Below are 20950 nucleotides of genomic sequence, written 5' to 3'. Positions count from 1 at the left end.
CGGGCGTCGTTGTCCAGTCGTACGAGAAACGTCGGCTGCAGATCGAGAATTACCTCATGTTTCAGGAAACGATGCATTAACACAACATCTTGCACGTCCTTCCTCGACGGCTACGCAAAGCAGGAAAAAAGTGGACAAACTTGCTAACAGTTCCACCACGACGAAGCGTACAATGATATCTAATACACTGTATTTAAGTAAAAAGCGAATTTCGAAAAGAAACAACGTTTAAAAAATAGAGAAAGAATTTTGAAAATATTTTATACTTTGTGAGAAACATGGATTTGTTGGAACTTCCCTTTTTCTTTCGTTCTTATTATTTAATATCTCAACCTATGTATTCACCAGTATACTATTCATGTCACTTATTTACTAAAAATTCCCCAGTTGAATTGATTGTAAATTTAATGATGTAATAATAACAAAAAAAAGTGAGACCTCCCTTTTCCTTTCACCCTTATTATTTAATATCTCAACTTATGTTGAATAGTGTACTGGTGAATATTTACTAAAAATTCTCCAATGGAATTGATTGTAAATTTAGTGGTGCAATAATAAAAAAAGAACCTCTCAATAATCAATAGCATTTTCATCCATTTTGTCCAAACTTGGTGACAATTTCTAATATCGAATAGTTCTATTCCCCGATTTAATGCAGGCGTTCGAGGTGCCAAGACCAAAGAGTAAGATAGAAAAGGAGAAGATTTCTCCTCTAAAGTCGCGCGTTTCACGACCATTACCTCATGACCGGCAGTTGCAACTCTCTAATCGTCCAGGTAGTCGCTAAGGAATTCTCTTAGCAACGATCTCGTAATTAACCCGCGGATCGTTTTCTCCCCCGTCTCGCTGCCAACCGTCCATTCGCACTTCGCGTCCGTGAGTCACATTTCGTTTCTTAACTTTCGCAGACGTTGCATCTTTCCAGCCGGCTATTAATGATCGTTTCTTCCAACGCGGGACTTTGACGTCGCCGCCGTGAAACGAAACAATTTCGAACAAAAGCCACGTACGAACCACCGCGCAGCTAACGATTCCATCGCGGCGTTTCGAAACGCGATCCCCAAGACGTTCGAGGATAAAAGTTTTACCGCGAAACGTTCGACGGGTTACCGGTGCGCGCGTGAAAAAAAAAAAGAAAACACAAAAAAAAACAAACGTGTGAAATTTGTTGTGTCCAAAAGAACGAGCACGCTATCGGCGAAGAATGCAATTACTTTCAGAACGACGACGCGAGACCATAAATCGCCGCGCTTGAAATTACGTTTCGTTGCAGACGTCGTGTAATAAATGAAAGTTTTAAAGCGCGTAACACTTCCTCGGGTTAATATTTTCATCTTTCAACCCCTTTCCGGAACTTCATCCCCTCGAGATCGAAACAACGTCGCGACGCGCCAAGGTGAAACCGTCAGAATTCCTCGTTCCACGTTTGCGGCATCAACGAGATCCTTCCTCCGCCGCCGACTTTGATCCTCGCAGCTGCGCTTCTTCAAGCTGAAAACGCTCCAACGGATACGTCAATTAGGACGCCGCTAATTCACGGAGGTTGCGACCTTCCGCTCTCGGCCCACGTACGGGCCAAAGTAATAATAACTCGTTTGGAACGCGAGATATAACGGAAGACGGAAAGAGAAGAAAAGGCGGGAGAAAGAAAGAAAAGATCCGTAGCGTGCTTAAAATCGGACCTGCCATTGGCATTGTCAACGATGTCAATGCCGTGCGAGCGCGTCTTAATTTCATTTTATTGCTCGACTCGATAAGGTCACGGCGATTTCCACGTACCGCGATCGATCATCCTTCGTAGGTTATACTGTCATTCAGCGTTTCTCAAACCGAAGTCCTCTCGTTGAGTATCGATGGGAAAAATCCAAAGTTATCGTTCAAATTAATGTTTCCATCTCTGGACATCGAGCAGTAATTATACGTACAGACGTTGCGTGTCGATGCTCGCACACACGTTTGGTTCCCCATTCGCCATGAAATTCCAATAATTCGGTGTGGCGTTCGCTCGTTTCAGCGAACCAAAACGTTCTGTGTAACAAAGTAATTACGAGATCTGGTTTAACCGGAGCTTTCATCAAAACCGCGACAATTATGGTCGAAACGCGCATAAGCTGCCCCGATGACCTCACCCGCGAATCGGTACATTCGTGGACTCTATTATTAAACCATATAAAATATTCGAGCGTTTCGTGCTGCAATCCCAAAAGACCTCTACCCGGAGGTTCAGAATTGACTGACCGGGGACAATAAGCGCGGGTCAAACGAACGCGACTCGTATCGAATTAGTAGGTCGCGGAGAAATTAACCCTCGGGCCAATTGCCTGGTACGCGTCCCCAGCCCTGCCAGATGCGCGGGAAGGCCAAAGTGCCGAAGGTTCACGCGTACGTTAGCTTTAATTTCAACTTCGAACGAAGTACAACAAAGATCTGTTTGTGCAACAAGAGAAATCACGGTCGAATCTTTTGACAAAAGCAGAGATTCGAAATGAAAGAAGAGAAAACGTCCTTGTAATCCTACCATGTTGGTGGATCCAGAAAGTGGAAAACATTTTCGCGAGATTTAGATTAAAAAGTGACGGAGGACTGGATAGGAGAAACACCATTTAATTTAAAACACGATGTGGCGACGCTTCCAAAAAAAAAATTTTAAATCGTTCTGAAAAAATTATTTTCGGTCGCGGGGGTCAATTACAATCATTTTTGGTGAATAAACATACCCTCGAAATCCTACGCACTTTCGAGAAAAAAAATTCTTTACTGAAAATTTCACGCTATGTAAAGAATCATAGCTCCTGGACGGATTGGAGGATTTTAATGTTTCAGAATGGAAACAACACGTATGTGCAGCTTTCATTCTGTTAAAAAACGATAGAATTTGTGTAATTTCATTTTCGGTCTCACTTCCTCTTGTGTTCATTTCTGTAACCTGTTAAAAAAATACATTGGATGTAAGGTCCACTCGTATACCTCGTCTGTGATTAAACGATGTATTGAATTCTAATTTGGAATATAAAATATTTAGTAAATGGTATTCAGTAGTATGTTGGATATAATTAAAATTCTAATCGGTGGATATTCGAGTTCTCGTGGCATCCGGAATATGGTGGATGTCGCATGTTTTGTGTCGATCGCAAGATGGCGATTCGTTGAGGGGAGGAAAATATTAAAAATCGTAGTTTACGAGAATGGAAAATAGCATGGTGCCCTAGGGGTTGGGATAGTAGATTAATGGTGGACTCACCCGGCTTCCTGCGCGAGCTCCAAAGCACAGGAGGATGCGCGGAGGCGGCGACGGCAGCGGAGGGGTTACCGGCGGAGGCAGCCAGCTTGACTGCGTTCCGCGTACCTGAAACAAAAGAAAATTCATTGTCGTATGCGATTAAGCCACCGATAGCTTTTTCTCCCTGCCGGTCGTAACAAAACACGCCTTAATAAATCAAGCACCCACGCATTTAATAAAGCATCGATTCGTTTTCGTACAAAACAAAACAACCGACGAGATTCACCCTATAATTACACTCGAGTACGACTTTGAACAGACTTTATATAACAAATCTTACGTCAGTAACGCAATCGAAATAAAAAAAAAAATCGTGAGCTTTAATATTATACACATTAACGTGTACAGTAAAATTAACCACCCCTTAACAAAATGTATTTATTTTAAAGTGATTGTACGCTAATAATAATTGCAAGATTCGAAAGTATTACTTTACGTTGAGAAATAACTATCGCTTGTTCGCTTGACAAGCGCAAATCTTGCAACAGCAGCTTCCATATTTCTCTGTTTCTTTTTTTTTTCTAACAGCGTCGTCCGACCCACATTTTCCTCTACCGTATTATGAAAAGTGATCCGGCAGAGACAAACGGGTGCAGCCGCGCTTCGTATGCAACGATTATCCGTTTATCATTCTTGATAGTGAAACGGGACACGAGACAATATGTTGGATTACGTCGTCTGACATTCGCTTTAATGAACCATCGATAATCGCCGTGACACCGGTGGTCTACCGTGAAGATTAGCGATTCATATTCGATGGCACCGCGATCGTGTTACCGAATTTTTTTGCTTATCGTCGCGCAGCTGTAGACGATAAACAAAATACATAAAGCGTCGTGACGCTCACTTTAAATTCATCGATAAATTCGACGGTGGACCGTTGCGTAACAAATATCGTTTTACAAGCGTCAACGTTGATTCTAACTCAAACTTACCCCTAGACGCTAAAGTCTCAGTATTTATTTAACTCTCGATTCTAGCAGTATGTTCTACCATTTCTATAAATGTTAATTCATTTCTTTACACATCAATTAACCGTCGAATACGTTAATTCAGACGCGATTTTTTGTCAAACTAAAACAGAAATTTTACTGTCTTAGCATTTTCATGTGTTCGCGTTTGTAACTGGTTTTCCAGAACGTGGTTCGCCTTCAGCAATTTCTCGTCCTTCTCCTAGCGCTTTATGACATCGATAAACTTGTTCGCGTGACAATGTTTCCTCTCTACACATCTATTTCAACTTTTTATACGTTTCGAAAGCACCTTCCTTACGTTTCGCGCAAAATTTTATAGCGCACCGTTGCTCTATTTTTTTGGAGTTTTATGTTTTACGACGCACTCGTACGAGATAATGTTATTTATTTACCAATAACTCTGCATCAGCTGAACTGATTAATATATACACACCGTGAATACTCTAATGAACCTCACAGATCGTAGTTTATTTGTTTTCCAACTGGGCTATCAATCCGAGTTACATAGCGAGCAATCTCGTTGCTTTTCGAACAAGCCACGTACACGGTTATTGCGATAATAACCGCGTGTTTTTCTTTCGTGGATTATTTTTTAAGGCTAGAACGTTATTTGTAAATTGAGATTATTTTTAACACGATGACGAAACTAGTCGTGAAAGAGTTTCCTTGTTTGTTTAATTATTTTTCTCAAAACTATAAGTCGAGCTCCTTGGCCGACTGACACAAAATTTGATACAGTAACGATAATTTACTATCTCGTGATTTTTATATTCTCACTAGTTCACGGAAACGACAAGTTAAAAAATCAAGAGTCAAACGTCAATGCATTATCGTTTCTTAAATTACTGGCTTTTTTTCTTTCGTTTTGTAACCGATACTGACAAACTCGTGGCGTCCTAGAGTAGAACATAGACAAGAATAATTGTGGTAGAGGCGATAAGTGGAAAGTTGGAGCTGTTGCTGTTGCCCGTGAAGTTTTGACAGAAGAAACTTGAGACCAATCTCTGTGTGGAATGGCTGCTATCATGCTTCGTAGGAGATTGGTCTCAACGTGCGGTCCAGCGTGATGCAGGTGCAGCTTCGCGAGCGATAAATACGATGCAGAGAGTAAAGCCGCTGTGATTACCTACGGCGAATGTACACAAAACTAATCGCGTAATTATCCGCGGTTGTAGCTTAAGATTGTCGTAAACCGCACTATAACGGCGATATATTACTCGAACGAATAAAAATCGACCACCTCCATTGTTCCGTACGCGTTATCTCGAGTTGGAAGAAATTCGATTATGGAACTGGCCACGGCCACCTCGAGACATAATTTCCTGTTATAATATACCCTGTAATCGCTACCTTCTATCTTTCGTGTTTAATACCTTTTCATCGAACTAATAGCATTTCTATCGATCTTGGTACCTTCACTCGAATGATATATTTCGAAATTAATTAGACAAACCTGCATAGAATGTATTTTAAATATTTCTCGTATCATAATTATTATTATAATCTTTCCACTGAAGCGCAGGAAAGCGTACTTCCAAGAAACACGCATCAAACGAATCGCTCGGTGCATGTAGGTTACGTCGTTTATCAACGAAACATTTATGGTTTCCAGTTCTGCGGTATCGGAAACTCGATTACGGTCTTCGGATGTTAGCGGTACGACCTGGAAAAAATGTCCAGGATCTCGCGGAACCACAGCAAAGTCCACGCAATAAATTACAATGGAACGCTTCGATGAATAAAACTCTGCATCGACGTTTACTCTACAAAAACATTTTTTAAAATATCACGCATAAAAATCGACGATAAAACAATTTTTATCGCATCCCTGTCGTTACGATTTCCCTGTTAATATCTCAATAACCATCGAATATCCGCGCCCACGATACTACGTACGTGCAAAGTTTCGATAGAATCGGTGACTACGACTCCGGGGAGCACACGTTTGCGCAAACGTTTTTCGTTCCTGTTCGCCATCGAAGCTAATTCCACGCGTTATGAAATCCCCTGTAGATTCGTTCGAGCCGACAAAAAACTCAATTTGCATCGCGGAGGCCAGCGATTACGCGTACGCGCGCGAAAAATCTATCGGGGCACCGTTACGCCGAAACGCGCGCGAGACACCGAGCGAAGAAGACACCGACGTCGTGATAACGGGACTTACGAAAAGAGTGAATATTATCGTCGTTGTCGGGACTCGAGGCTGCGGTGTAGCTGCAGGTGCAGATGCAGAGGAGTCTCCTCCCGGAGTCACGACCGATCCGGCAACGACCCTGTCGACCGACTGCCATGGCGATCGTCGACGCGTCCAGTTCGATCGAGAGTCAAAGAGGGTGAACACGAAGACGCGACCGGGACTAGGAAGGAGGTGGAACTATCGGGCGAATTCGCTGCGCCCGGTTCGGCGACGAGTATTAAGTGGAAACGAAGAGCGGATGTGCGTGCCTCGACACGATTTCTCATCCGACCATCCTCCTACGTCTGCCAACTTGCCATCTCCGGGACACGATATCGATGTCGAGCTTGTGCTTTGACCTCGCGGTGCCTCGCCGCGGCAGACGGGCGCACTTTGCCGAATAAATAGTACCGATCTACTTACGAGCAGAGGGACACCCGGTGGTCGACGCTGGAACTGCGAGAAAACTCGCTATAGCTCGAGCTTCTTAACTGGCGCGTTGACTGTCGCGCGCGTTTTACGTGCTTTGTCCATGGCGTCAATAAGGATTATTATTGTACTATATCCTCATATATTTGAGATTCATAATCATTCTTTTGGTCAATCTGTTGAAAGACATAAAATTCCTTATCCTTTGTGCGTTGTCCGAAACGTTCTTCTGGACGAGGAGTTTGCCTATTTCCGTCTAAAAGAATGTTTCTAAGTATTGGAAATAGGTGGTGGAATAAAAAAAACAATTATAAAAGGAATAACTTTTAACTAAGCTTCTATTGGAAACACTAGGAAGGCACGTCTTAACGTTTTGAAAGGAACATACAGAATGAAAAGGTCAGTGACGAAAATTCGTCCCGTACCCTCAGACCCAATCGGTCCTATACTTTGTCTAAACAAGCCAAGAAAGGGACACAGCTGCACCCTCTTGACTTGTATCTCGAAACGCGAAACGCAACATGCGCGTCGATGGTTTTTGTCACGGAAAGAAAACTTTCTCTTTTAGAAGAGAAAAACCAACACTAAGCCGCCCCTGAATTAACGACGAGCCGCAATCAATGGCGTACTACTATCTTGGTGGTTTGTTGCTTTTACGATATCGCCTATATTTGTTCCCCCAAGTATAATACGATCGTTCGAAAACGCGAACGTCCTACGATTCCGGGTCCAGTTGCCGAGTTCATCAAGCTAATGGCCGCAATTGAAATTACCGGCTGGTGGCCGAGAATCCTATTTTCGGCATCGACTCCGCAGAGTTCGCCGTTCGAGGCAGGATGTACTGACCAAACGAATAGTTCCTGATTACGAGGAAGAGCAGGTAAACGTTAACTGGCGTCCTTCGAGATGATATTTCCCCATTTCGTGGCTACGACGGATTTACGAGAGCTTTGTTACCGCTGAATGGACGGAAATTCGGGCACACGCGTAACTGACAACTTCGAGATAAATTCCATTTGAAACCTCGGTACTTTGATTAAACGTTGTAATATGAGTATTACATATCGACCTTCTTTTTTTATACTTTAATATTTTTTAATATTCACTAGTTTTTGAAACCTTATTTTATCACGAAACGTAATATTGATCTTTGTATTTTGGATTACCAATCTCTTCCAACTGACAATGACAACGAACGATGCTTTTGTGCCAAAATTTGTACCAAAGTTAATGTAGCAAATGGTCCAGTATGATTCGTACGACAGAAAGTTTCGGAAGTATCACTGTTGGGGAACGTCATTTCGAAGATTTTCCTAGTAAAGTGTCCGTCTCATAATTGGGCAATCGGTACGTGGAACGATTTGCAAAGAATAAATTACGACGAGCAAAATTTTGCTTCCGTGAAAAATTCTAATAAAGAAGTTTCGAGCGAAACTTCAACGAGCCGACAAGCAATTTCGCAAGTAACGTGACACGACTCTGGGTTACTTCCTGGAAAGAACTTATGACGGCTGAATGCGCGTTGCTCGTGTATCACTGTAGCGTTGGATTTTTCGAAAAAAAACCGGATGGAACGTCGTCGCAATTCCTGGCACTCGAACGCAGCGTAAATTATATTGTTAACGCGTAACAATACAAATATTTTAAATTTTCACGTTCCGTCGTTATTATTTCGTGTTATGAATTTTAAATCTATCAAAGAGTAGGTGAGACAAAACACTCCAATATTTTGTTGAACGCGAAAATACCGATTTCTGCACTCATCAACGATATTCAAAGATCTGACATTGTTTACGTTCCTCGAAAGCCTTCTTGAATTTTTGTTTTGTTACCAAAACAAAGTGATGCAATTTTGTGTACGTTGCGCGCAAAATCATTGATCGTTCTTCATCGATCACGCGAGATTAATTTGACGCGCGACGTCGTCGTAGAATACTGAATTCTACGCGAAACAAACGCGCGTCGCTAGCCATCGAGGCGAAAGCGATACACGCCGTATCCGCGTGGCTGCGTATCAGTCGTTATTCGACGAATTCAAAAGGCTTGAGAAGCCAACAATGGAGGACAAGATTCGGCCATTACCATTGCCATTACCATGCTCAACGATCAGCGCCGCGACGTAAAACGATTCATCGTCAAACGAGACCTTGACACTAGCTTATTCACGAATGTGCACGCTGCTCCGCGTGTCTACTTAGACGCGCCACTCTCGAGCGGAGAAAATCGGTTCATCCAAAATAGGAATGTACCAACAGGGATTGCCATCGGTTGTTTTACATACAGTTTACATGATCGACCCGATACGTCGAACCCCGTGAATGCGTGGGCGCCAACTATGAATTTTTTCACTTTCGTATCGTGACCAGTTTCAAACAAATTACACCTCAACTTTATTATCAACTGTGATTTTACAAGACCTACGAACACAATCAAATATAATCAAACTATTTTATAACATCTTGCACTATGATGGAAACATCGAAATTTATTTTTCAATTTATATCAACTTGTTTCTTATGGAATTCTTTCCATTTATTTTTATAACCAAATGTTGTTTATTACACTTGATTTACTTCTATTTATAAAGTAGTTTTTTTTATTAACAATGAGTGAGCTTTAATAATAATATAAACACATTATACAAATCAACACAATACATGGTTTTTTGCAGCTGCACCTCACTGATTACACAAGAGCCTATGTCCCTAACGTATCAACATAGACAATCGATAAATTTTGTATTTAATTTGTATAAATACCTTTAAATATCTCAATATATGAAAACATGAACTTCCAGTTTCAACAACGACTCGATTCATAAAAAACAAACTATTTTTTCACTTATTGCGAATCACCAATATACGAATTAAGGCAGAGTGAAATAAACCTGACCATTTAAGGAAGAAGATACCACACATTAACTAAAATTAACTTCAAGGAAACGTCTTATTGGATTCGCTCGGATAAGTGAAAAGTCCATGGATTTCAACTAAACGTGACCAGAAGTTTACGAGCGAGTCCCCCGACATTTTTATACCATCATTCGCGAATAAAAATTTTTCTGGCTATCGAAAGCGACGGGGTACGCGGATCGACGCGGTGCTAGATCCGCGTCGATCGCGCGTCCAGTTTTCGGTTTGCGTTCCCGACGGCTCGACAAGTTCTCAGGTTTCTTATCTCGCTGATAGGTGCTTCGGGTTTTCCCTTTCGCTTTCGCTGTCGCCATCTCGCCGCGCAAAGTGCCCGATAAATATTCATCGAATCGCTCGCGTTAAAACTCTTATCGGGACTGTTAAATTACCGATAGATTAGAGACGACTCGTTACGAAGCGGCTCGTGTTCCGCGGCAGATTCGCGCACGCGAGCAAAAGAGCTCCCCCGCGAGTCGTCCGCGATCGGGACAGGTTGTACGCGATCCAGCGAGTACGATTATCAATAAAGCTAACGGCGAACGATCTCGATCCGCGATCTGCACGCGATCGACTATTATTTATCGTCGTAATATCAATTATCGCCACCGACTTGTCGTCCGTCCAGAAACGACGTTAACGAGGGGGGGAGGAAAAAAACGAAACGCCGGCGACGTTGCAAAATTAAAGTTGCAAAAAGCCTGGCGAACCGACTGCTTTCACCCGACAATAAAAGCGTCTGCGTTTTGTTGCTATTCGGGTGAAAGCGGCGTTACCCGGTGACGGTTAATTGCACTGCACCCGAGACATTCGTTCTGCTAACATTTAATTATCGCTTCTAGCGACGGGGCCGAGCGTGTCGCGAGTACGTCGAGCAACAACTGCTACGTTTACAAGATAGGATACGCAGAACGGAGGAAAGGTTGATAATCTATACTCTGTCGTTGCTAATACGCGCTTATTCTACGCTGTATGCTCTTGTTGCTCTTTGAACGCTCTTATTATCGGTCAGTCATGTTCGAAGACAGAAGACACTGACAAAATTCGTATCTGGATAGAAGATTTCCAATAACAAAGACAGGTAACTGTTTATTAGTTACTCATGGATTTGATGACCTGGAAGTATCGTTGGGAATCAGACTCGACCAGAATTTAAAGAGTGAAACTTCTTGAGAGCAGTCAACTTGGAGTTAAGATGAGTCTATCAATGATGTGGGGAACCTTGAGAGGTCTGATAGTTCTTGATCTTAGACTCCGGCAGTTGGTGGACCCAAGGAGTATCCATGCTTAGAAATCTTTGAATCTTTGAGATCATAGACGCAAGTCTTGGTACTCTGAAGCTGAAGACTTTCTGGCTTCTAGCAGTTTAAAACCGCCCATTTAAACTGATTCTCCTATTCCTAGGCCAGTACTTTGGTAGTAGCTTAGTGTGGAGCAATTCACTCGTATCACTTCCACACGAGGGCATCAAGACAAGCTGTACCGACTTGTTCGATACAGAGTGCAAAAGAGTAGGTGGTAGTTGGGATAAGAGCGAAAGAACTGGCCAAACATCGTAATCCAATAATCGTCCTCGAACCCACGAACTAATAAGTCCTCCACACAAAATACCATCAAAGACGTCCAAACGTACAAAAACATTGTCCCTTCTCCACCCATTCCTGAAACATCCGTGCACATTGAACTTGATCCCCCAAACTGGCTAAAATCATCGACCTCTAATTTAATTTGTTTCGGTCGTTCACCGCACTGGGGACTTTTCGTCGCGGTCGAGTGCAAGGAACAGAGCATCGGGCACGGACCTCTAGAAAATAATGGTCTACCTGAAATTGCACGTTTCCGTGTAATTACAGCTGAAATAGCAATCCCTTGCCGCGGATGTTCGCTAATCTTCCCCTCGGCACGGTCGTTCGCGAAAAAACGGCTCGCTCGATGACGCGTACGCCCGTCGTATCGCGCCTGAAAAGATCGCGGGTCCCGGCGTTGATAATGAGGACAGCAATTATTATTAATTAGTTTGTTTCGTGTAACAAGTTGCACAACCGACGCCGCGAGTGTGACGAACCGTTCGTTACGAAACGCTACACCGTTCCTTTCAAACGCACGGAATACCCGTGTACACGCGACACCGTCTCGAACCCGCGCTAATGATCTCGTTTTAAAGTCCGCGGAATTCCCCCGTAACGAGAACGCTCATAATTTAAGGGGGAAAACGGAACCGGGGATGGCAGGAAATGCTAGGAATCGACCGAGCGGCAAAAATTATTATTCCCTCGAGAGGATTGGGGGAAACTTCGCGAACCTGAGTAACGGTTTCCGCGACAGGGAATTCCTCCAATCGAATCTTTCGCTTCTAAAAAAGGCTCGAGCTAGCTTTTCTTTTTTATCTCAAGCAATTTTAATATAATCTCGAGAGAGAGAGATTATTTTACATTAGGAGTTCCCCTAAAACCGGACAGTAGCGATTTCTGTAGGGATAGAATAAACAATGATCAAGTTTCAAGTTTTAAAAAATCAGTTGATCGTTGCGTCTAATTAGAAGCTAGTGTATCGTATAAATTCTAAACTACTGTAGCTCTCAATTTTTGTAATGAAAAAACGCGTGAATGGTATTATTATTTCTTTTGTCAATACGTTCTGATGCACAATCGATCCCCGGCTGTACGTACGAAAGGATCAACGCAGATTCGCGGTCAGTTTCTGTTACAATTGCGAACAGGATTGCGCAAACGTTAGGTTTGCACGGCAAGGAACGACGCATCGTTCGAAATTGTATTTGCATCGACGTTAAGGTCGCCCCACGCGATTCAAACTAAAACCAGTCAATCAGAGTTGGGTAAATGTAGGACCACAGAGAGACTGCATTAACGAGAACCCGATTGATTCCTACCAGTCCGTTACCAAGTCTCGTCCCTGAGAGAATCGAGCAAACACCGATTTGAAAAGGAAACAGTAAAACGGAGACAATTTTTAGTAAGAATAGGTCTGTGCAAAATGAACTAGGAAATAATTAATAACTACGTTATTTACTGTTGTGCACTTTCACAAAGGAACACGGGTGACTGATTTGTCGTGAATTCACGATTTCCGGTATTGAACACCCTCTTTCACACATGCTTCTAAACGATTCAACCAGAAAGTGCAGCGTTCGATCGACGTCTTTTTCGTGGACAGTTTCTATTCTTGCGAAACTTCCAGTTCACTTTATTGTGTCTGTTCTTTCCAACGAGTCAGCATCGTCGGTTTTTCCAATTCACTTCGTCGCAATGTTTAGCATAACGAGAAGAAGAGATACTTTGTTTAAACTAACTTGTACGATAAAGGAAAATAGAAAGAATCCGTGCAATTTTCAACCTTGTAATTATATGCTGAATTTTAAATTCTTTTATCAATTGGAATTATTCGATACCACTTGCAGTTGAATTTTCTTTACGTTGGAAATCTATCAGTAATTCTAACATTTCAAAATTTTGATTTTTCTCGTTTAAACTATCTAATAGGATTTTTTACTAATATAAAAATGTAATTCAATGCAGAGCTTTACGAGAGTTTCTTATATTTTTAAATTATATCTGCTTTATTATATAAAATATGAAGTTCCTTTAAAAGAATTTGTCGAATTTTTGGATTCGATATTCAGTGAACGTAACGGATTTCAGGTTCGGTTAATCCGCAATGATTTTGTACCGCGATATCCAAGCGCAACTGGTTCCTCGTAAATCAACATCTCTAGCGCGACTGTCAGTCAAACAATACAGTATGATTGATAATGCTAGGGTTTATAGAGAGGAACGATAAAGAGATAACTAAAGTGCAGATTGACGTTAACTTTGTACAGTGAGCCACTTTATCGCGTAATATTTCATAGGCACATATGGTACGTAGGGAAAACAAAAATAATCGTTGAACCAGCTAGAAGACTAATGGTTATACTTCACGGTAGCGTTAAAGGGACACGGGCGTTCAAGCTCGACGGAAAAATTTATAGCACGCTTTCGAATCGCGCGAAATTTTCGGGCGGACCGCGAAAAATGTAAACAATTTCAAAAGTCTCGATAAAATAGTTCCGGGAATAGTTCGTCGAACGCGACTTTTTACATTTCGAACTCGGGAAACGGGACGTAAAAATTCACGTGCCGTTCAAAGTTCGAATGAATGAACATAAATTCCTAAAAAATATGCACGAGTACTACTACGGTGATAGAGGAAAAAATTAAGAAAAAAGTTGAAGCTAGTACGAGCGATAGAAAAAAGTGCCGACAGAGAAAAACGTTTAACCGCAGCACGTAATAAGTTTTTTTTAAGGATGCTGCGTTTGGACCCATTGGCGTAACGATCGTTCGGGATTTCCCGATGCTTTCGTGTGTTTTCATAGGCGTAACCACTATAGTTTTTAATTTATTTCCTGGTTCTATTTAAACTGGTGTTAACCTGTTGTACGTCTAATAAAATTTTGCTACAGTTCACGCTGTCATACGCAAGAAATGGTGGGGATGACTGGTGATCATGTGAGCGGACCAGATTCGTGGTCACTTAAGCGGACATTAGTGTATACAGTCGTAGTTATCGAACATACCCCCGTTCTGCTTTAGAAAAAGCTCTTTTAAAGTACGTTCCCCCGAATAAATATTTGCAAAATCGTCAGTCACCGTTCCGGAAACACTTAGTTGCCGTCGTACGTACAAAGAAAATACTGTACCATTGGCACAAAGCTTGTTATGTTTTATAATATAAATCGTGTCGCGTAGTAGAATGCAACATCCAGTTCTCCAAAGCCTATTTTACGATATGTTCGCGCTGTTGCAATCTACGTTTACATTACGGATGAATAATTCTGCATGTTTGAAGAATAATCTGCAAGAATAATGATTTACTGGGATATGTAGGCCCACAAAGAGGTATCTTGCTATCTCACCCGCTGGCAGTTACATTGTTGCGTCTTGCATAATGAGACGAACGTTGGAAAGTTATGAACGACGATGCAGTTACGGATCGGATGACTCGACGCTACGATGCATGTATAAACGATGAACATAAATATCGTCGAGAAACAACTGTTATTATCGAAACGTATGACCAACTGCCTCCAATGCGAACGAGATTTTTTTAAAACGCAATACGCTTTGTCAGAGTTCGAACTTGAAAATAACTAACTGGAATAAATCGACTATATTCGTTTTTCTTTTTAATTAAAAGGGGCTCTTGGAAGGAAAAAGGGCCCCTTAGATTTTAGAAAATGGACGGTATTTTGTAAAACTAGATAAAATTAACTCGAACCATATTTTGTATCGTGTATAGTCGAGGCGAAAAATTCAATTTTCAAGGGAGGTGAAATTATTTGTAAGAATTTTTATTCGCCCTTGCATTGATATTCGAGTTACAGTCGAAGACAGGAAGGCAGCTAATTATAGAAGTCCAGTGTAAGGTTAATTATATCTCGGTGCATTATTATGCAGGGTGTCGGCGTCCATGGTTGAGCCGCCCCTGGCTGCAACGCGACAGTCTAGACTACGCGGCAAGCTATTCTCCGTCACACAACCGTGTGTATCGTACTGTACAGTCTATGTAGTCTACACGCTATATAAAACCCCCGTAAAGAAATACTACGGTTTGTTCCCTCTCCACGTGCCATGAAACGACTATCCTGGAAGACTACCGAGGGTGAAACCAACCGCGACCCGATCGTTTTTCGCTTTGCGTCTGCGCTCGGAACTGCAACTATTCGAATAATTTAATGCTCCAATATTTTCTAGGTACTCGAACGCTACGAATAAATCTTCGATTATTTAAATATTCAGATACCATTGCCTGCAAATTTCACCATTTCAAATACCGTTATTTGAACATCATAGTATTGAAATTAATTAAAAATTGTCTAAAAAGGCAATCGTTCGCTATAAAAACTAAAAATATGAAAAAAATTGATGAAAACTGCCAATTTTGAGGTCGCGTGTTTTTTGAACGATTTCGAAAACAGCAAAATTATGACTCAAACCTCCCCTAATATCGCGTGGACTGCAACATATTTCAATTTGAACGAAATCCCTGACATGTACAAAAGTGATCGATAAGGCAATGATCCATATTCGCTGTTGCGTTTCGTTATATTCGTATCGTGTTATTTTTTATTTATTAGTACTTGGAAAATGCACGAGTTATAATTGAAAATTAGAGTACAGGTTGCAATTATCAATATTTAGTCTTGCGTTTTAGTTTACGTTGCACAGACGAGGTAAACATCAACGGAAACTAATTTAAATTTCGAGCCAGAGAGATCTGCATTATCAGCGCAGGTTAGCGGACAATTTTTCGTTCTCTGACAGTCGACAGGTAACGCGCCCCAGCGGTGTTCCCCGAAACTACAGGACGTTGTTATCCTTTATCAAAAAATGATAACTCGCCTACTGTAACGATTTAACAGTATCGATCATTCGAACGACACTCATGGTTTCTGATACATTTGGGGAGTAGGTAAATATTAGAAACAGAAAATAGCAAATAAATATTATGAAATTATTCGAAACAGTAATGTTTAAGTAAAAGAGCTTTCGCTCGAGTGCTAGTTTTTAATAAATAATGATAACAATAGCAAGCGAGCTTTTAAAATTAACGACGATATCAAATAAAGAATTTACAAATTAATATAAAAATTCAAGTAGAACCCTAATTCCTTGTACCAGGTGTACGGAATAATAAAATTCAGATTTAGATGAGAATGAAAAATTCTACGATTTACTAAAAGTCTCGTTATCTTCGCCGAGCAATAGAAAATTTAACATTGTTTTGGTTTCTTGAACGAAATAGGGCAGCGTAGAGTTGACCGTGAGAAAATACCGGTTCGTTAAGAGAAACTCCCACATGCAAATTAAGTAGCCTATACTTTTCGTTGGAACGTAAAAATCAACTAAACATATGATGTTCTCAACTCAGTCGCTCGAAACTTGCCACGCGACGCTAGAAACTCATTGTTTATGAATCGCAGTTTATCGTGGATCACTTGACACTTGTTGTGGATCATTTGAAACTTATCGTGGACCAATTGCAATTGATCGCGAGCTGCTTGAATTGTACCGTAAATCGCTCGAAACTCATCGTTTGCTAAACAACAAGTAATGTCGAATATAGTAGTGGAAATGGACTGTGTTATTCGTTCTATTGATTACCTCGATTATTGCAGGAATTTTTAGCTACGATTTCCTGCAATGATCGAGGTTTTACTTTATCGTAACATGGAAGTCGTCCATTAAATTGTAATTAAATTTCACTACGATATAGCATAGTTAAATGTTTTGTTTATTTCGAATAAGACAATTTGATATTATTTTCTTTCTTTAACTAAAAATATGGGTATACACACATTTCATTTTTAAAAAGGATTATTAATATAACAATATTTTCGTTTTTGGCAGAAGAGAAAAGAAAACAAAAAATATCTTTATTATTATATCTTTAGCTTTTATGCTTGGGAATCGATTTGAGGGGTTTTAAAAAATAACGATTAGCTCTTTTTGCTTATCGTTTATTACAACTTATCGAAGTCCCATCAAGGTCAATTTGTTAGAGGCCATTGAATTCATGTTCTTATCAACTGTAACGCAGTAGAAAAAAAAACACACACACACGGTACTGTTTAAAAAATTCAGGGTCAACTTGATATCTTCGTAAATACACGGTACAACAAAAGTAAAATGTTCTAAATGGGGTTTTTTGTGAACGTCGTTGAATGCAACGCATTCCATACGAAACAGGTTTTATTGGAATTAATATGTAACAAGTTATTATTAAATACAAAAATTATATAATTACTTGTTCTTTGTTTGACATGTGAAATTACGTAAAGGGAAGGTAATTCGTTTCCTCCTTGTTGCTATTTTAGAGGAATTGACGCACAATGTTGAGTATCGATTTATTCGAAACGACGTTTCCATACTTTCCCTTTTAAAATAATTTTTAATATAAGCTTTCCTTTCCAATAAGCAATTATTTTGTCAGAAATAAAATTATTTATCGAATGCAATTACATGAAAATGAAATTTATCTACATCTTTACTTTAAAAAACGAAATGAAATTGTTATACCTTCTCGATGTAAACGATTTATAAATGGATCGAAAAAATTGTACCAATTAAAACGATTTTAGAGTCTAAACCAAAAACAAAATTTACAAAGGTGAAAGAAATAAAAGTAATAAATATTCAAACGCAAATGCAATCCTATCCTTACCCAATAATATGAAATAAAAACAGATAAACACCTAGAAGTTTATCTGGCAATGTGTTGAGAAAAATATGAAAAATACAATAAAGATAAAAGAGGGAATAAAATGAAGGGAAAATCAGTTTCGATTCGAATAACAAGTAATTCGGTTACACGCTGAAATTGGACATGCAACGTATATAACGTGATTTATTACGAGCCCCATTTTGAATCTGAAGTGTTCCAAGGGAATGGCGAACGATCGGAAAAATAATGTGATAGGAGAAAGAATGGACGAAAGAAAACGAAAGAAAACGAAAGAACTGACCACTATTTCGATCACCGTGGAACGGAAAAACCAGAGGAACAAAGTAGAGCAACATAGTTACTTATTGACACTACCGTATCGATCCTCCTTCCGACAAATAACGCCTTCGTTTTGCAAATAACACGCAATTGAAGCACGCGAGTATATCACAGGAATAGTTGCTGTAGATAATCGTCCAAGCTGTCCGTTTATTGACGGATAAAATTAATTGATAATGAGACCAACGCGAAAACGTATTATCCTTTAAAATAAAAGTATAACAATTTTATTACATTAACGCTTTACGAGTCTAACATTTTCCATGTTTATTTTAATATTGTTTTTTACTTACGAAAATTTCACTCACGGGGTCGTGAAATTCCTTGCGAATTATCGTCACTGTCGTCTAAAAATGTCGTTGCCCTAACTTTCTTTCTCCCGCAGGAGGTTTTCTCCGCTCTTTCTTCATTAAAACGTAGTTTAATTAAATTAATCTTAAACGACGAGGTGCTCTTATCTTGTAATTCTTCTAAAACTTTTCGCTAAAGAGCCGAGCCACGTTGCAGCTTTCATTTAAACTTCCTACCTGCGCAATTGTGAAATATCTTTCCCGATAAGATTAAATTCTTTTTCGTCTATTTCGAAATATTACTATTTTTGTTCTATTTCTTGGTCGAACAAAAAAAATCGTACTATTTCTGATAAAATTACGTTTTGTATGGAGAAAACAATGATCTACGCCACTATAAAAATAAATATAGAAATGCAGCGGATAAAGAAAATGACAATTTCGTAAAGATTTGATAAAATAAAGTCTGAGAGAAATTCTTTCGTAATAATGAAATATAGTTGATACGATACGATACCAAATGAAAACCTCGATTGTTTTGGATTCGTGACTTGGACCACTTTCATAATAACCAGCTCGTGTGTCGGCAAAACTCATTTCGTTGCAATACGAGTTTAAAAACAATAATGCAACTACAGACGCTGCTCGGCGGTGGTAGACGCGATTCATTTCGAACTTTTTAAACCGAGCCAAACTATTGCAGCTGACATCTACGGTCGACAACTTGGCAGATTAAATGCAGCTTTGCTGGAAAAACAAACATCACGAGCGAAGGAACTTCGGTAAAGCTCACCCACGTGCGGCCAGAACGATATTGGCGAAACTTGTAGTCGAATTCGAAACCGATTTCACGTATTCTTTTTGAATGCATAAAACAAGTAAATTTCTTAGTTTTGTTTAAAGTGATTTCTCAATGAAATTTATTCACATTTGCAGAACATTTAAATTTAAAGAATATTTTTAATATATATTTGTTCTGTGAATAGTAAAACTATGAATGGGTTATTCGAGTCGATTCCCCATCGTTCACGATACGGGGAAAAACAACGATGTGACTATGGAATACAGGCAATAAACGATCCACCTTGCAGCCCACGTTTCCATCTCAAAAGGGAATTGAACTTTCTCGCGTCGGTTTTATCTACCTCTGACTTTCGTCTCCGCGACCACCTATCTCCAAATTTTCGTCTCCTTTCGCCGGAGAATACTTTTCGTGACCCTCGACTTTTTCGCTAAAACAGACCTCGACGACGACAAATTTCCACTTACCGAGTTTACTATCGATCTCCCTTCTCGTTCAATTCCGAAAGCTTGACAAACACTTCACGTAACAAATATTAAAAGGAGCCTTAAAGCTTATCTTTTACAATATTAACTCTACTAAAAAATCTACTAGCTGTTTACAATTATTTCAAATACCCATACAAGCTCTGAAAAATGATTTTTAAATTATTTACACCTAATATAAGCTAGTTATTCTTTTCTTTGAGTAAAATGAGTTTTGATACGTTCTATAGGGAACAAATATTATTTCAAAATATTGAAAAACAAACACTCTGATCGATAGGTTCGTGGGAGTAAACGATAAAACAGTTCGAATTATGTAAATAGACTTTGCTGAACGCGTTTAGCCCCGACAAGATCTATACTTTGCTCTACGGAAAAGTGCCTAACTGCGAACTTACGTGCCAACGTGACCTGGCGTGTTTCTTCTACACATGTTCTCTTGAAATTACAACGCAATTAATTAGAGTGCTGGCCATCAGTCCCATACGTTTATCGGCTATTCCCCTTCCCAGCTGCTTAATCGATTTGACGATCATGTAAATCGAGACGTCGCGTCGCTTATCCATTATTATGATCGATCATTTCGTCTATGAACCGTCAACCGTAACGAAGAATTTCGTGGCAGGTGTCGTGTTCTTTTGTTGGCTCGAACTTATGCGAACAGGGAAACCGATAGCACCACTTCTGACGGTTATCCATTACGAATGACCGGAGGTTTGTCTTCCGTCAATACACACTGCCAATCGACGACTTTTTTCTTTGAACGATCATCTTCCAAAGATGGCTCTTAACCCTCGTCAGTTCGCTTTCACTTGCCTTTAGCTTCTCGCCCGTTATCCAATATTTATACATTTTTCGAACTTTCTACAGACATTGTAAAAAAAATTAATTTCTTGGTTTTACTCACTTAAAATTATTCATTTATGCGAATTGACAAGGTTTCGACAAATACAAATGATAGGAATAAATCGATTGTTCCACATTTCCCACCATTTTCTCTTCTCCCATCTTTCTATTTAATCCAATTTCAGAGGAAGAACTAG

General features: G+C 40.0%; 1 protein-coding gene across 2 annotated transcripts in view; it reads right to left on the bottom strand.

Moving 5' to 3' along the window:
• Positions 1-20950, bottom strand: part of LOC143346620 (dual 3',5'-cyclic-AMP and -GMP phosphodiesterase 11) — an 86153-nt gene that overhangs the window by 52598 nt on the left and 12605 nt on the right. For both annotated transcript variants that reach the window (XM_076774905.1, XM_076774896.1), the window contains exon 2: positions 3242-3346. The gene's annotated coding sequence lies outside the window, so the exon portion shown is untranslated. The remainder of the gene's footprint in view (positions 1-3241; positions 3347-20950) is intronic.

Source organism: Colletes latitarsis, chromosome 2 (assembly GCF_051014445.1).
Source record: "Colletes latitarsis isolate SP2378_abdomen chromosome 2, iyColLati1, whole genome shotgun sequence".
NCBI lineage: Eukaryota > Metazoa > Arthropoda > Insecta > Hymenoptera > Colletidae > Colletes > Colletes latitarsis.
This window is presented reverse-complemented; position numbering and strand designations above follow the sequence as displayed.